Source organism: Olea europaea, chromosome 7 (assembly GCF_002742605.1).
Source record: "Olea europaea var. sylvestris chromosome 7, O_europaea_v1, whole genome shotgun sequence".
Lineage (NCBI taxonomy): Eukaryota > Viridiplantae > Streptophyta > Magnoliopsida > Lamiales > Oleaceae > Olea > Olea europaea.
This window is the reverse complement of record NC_036243.1, coordinates 2,008,999-2,011,098: the sequence shown is the minus strand read 5'-3', so window position 1 is coordinate 2,011,098 and position 2,100 is coordinate 2,008,999.

Here is a 2,100-nt window from a genome sequence, read left to right as displayed (position 1 = left end):
GGACGTAGGCACACCGCCGAACCACGTAAAATTCTTGTGTTGATTTTCGTTTTCATCTCTTTAATATTGCGCATAAAATCCAAAACTATGCTGTCAAGATTTTGATATATTTGAATGAAAAGAAATGATAAAAAAAAATTTGACCAATATCATCATGTCCTCTTTCATTAGTATCTGAATGATTTTTCTTGTGTTTTTGCTCTAAAGCATTGGGTCCATGGTTCTCCCTATTTCTTTGGGATCTCATTGTGGCATAAAATTGAAATGGAAAGCTTAGTTGCTAGATTTTAATAGTTTTATAGTTAAAATCCTTTCAGTTGGAAGATATATTATTACCGATGCACTCTCTTTATACATGAAATCTATTATCAAAAAGTCTTTGGATGAAAACCAAAGGTGTGTTGTAGGTGGCCGTATCAAACTGAAATAAGATCTCAGATTTAGATCTTGATACACTGATTTACCATAGTACTAAATAGAGTCAATGGTGACTCCGCCGTGGGAAGAGCCACTTCCTTCTTGCTTGATAGGGGGCTTCTATTCACCAACTTAGTGTTAATGTTCTCTTTTCTTTCGTAACCTGATTTTCTTTTTCATTTGGTGCAGTCAAGGCAAAAGGCACAGGCGGATCTACAACAAATGGAAAGTGTTCATGTAAGGATAACTGTGCCGCATTACTTTAAAGTTTAGTTTTGTTACAGTGTGTTTCCAAGATGATAGTTTAGGTGGAAGGGCTATTTATTTTTAATCAGCAAACTGCTTATAGCCTTGGTTTACTGTTGGATTGCCTGAGGTGAATCTATTTTGCAATTATAGTCTTTCTTGACAACTTTTTCCCCCTTCTTTTTTGGGCTGACTAAATTCTGGGGTATTCATATTCACTTGGTATTTCAAACGTTATTAGTTATCTTGCATCTTGATATATAATTACATTCTAAGAATGCATTGGGAACTTTAATAATTTAACATTAATCCTGTAGTATGTGTAAAAAAATGTGCATTTGTTGGATTTTGAAATTCAAAGAGTGTCATAATGGGGTCAGAGTGAGACATGTCAGTATGCTCGGCGTTTCTTTCACTTCTTTTTTGCTCATTCTGTTTCCTTTTATATTTTTATGGGCTCATTCTTCATTTTCCACTTTTTCTTTTTTATGGGGCTTATTTAAAGACTCGAAAGATATGGAGATGAATGAAAAGCCTGTTGGAGGACAATGCTTCATTTGCAGACATTGTGGTCTTAATGTGTTTCTTGTTGATTAGTTAACCTATAAAGCCTTGTATTGAAAAGCGAGTGTATTTTCTTGTTAAACCTTTGTTATCTTCAGTTATTTATATGATTTGTGGGGGCTTGTTGGATCATGACTCGCTGTTCTGTGAAGATTGATACTTCATAGTATCTTTTGGGTTGGAATTGGATTAAAGTGACCTTTAGCTGCCTAAAATTAAACTTCTCCCTGATTCATCTACTATTTTTCTTTTGTTGGCCACTTTTTGTCTAGTGTGGATGTCAGTTTCCACCAACAATCTGAAAAGTTACACTCTGGTGAAAGTGTAGGCTGGGAATTTCACATGGACATTCTATTCTTAAGTCAGTATTTGACTGTCAATTAGAGAGAGAATTGATGCAAAAGGGTACATTTAGGAGTGGATTTTAGTTTAATTTTTGTCTTATCTAAAGGATTTGTAGGATGTTCTATATAAAGTAGTGAAGTCCCTTGTGATAGAGTTTTGTGTGAAGTGGATTTGGTTTCTTATAAGGAGGTGGATCCATTTTGTCCCCTAATTTTTGGTGATAAAACTTGTCTTCTTATCAGAGGATGAGGTTTTACGTGGTTGAACTTTTATCCACAACATTTCCGGTTACCTTTTTCTTGCTATTTGGATGCCTTAAGAGTTGTGTTTATGTTCTTTCCAGCTTCAGAAGCTTAGTGAAGTACAATCCCAACCTGAGCCACAAATAATGTTCGTCATTGAAGCCTGGCAACAGGTAAAGATCTACTACTGGTTCTGTAAGTTCAGTTGTATTTAATATTAATTTTGGAATGCCTTGATCTGTCATTTTATTTTTGAAAATGAAACTGATTTCATTATCTGGAGTGA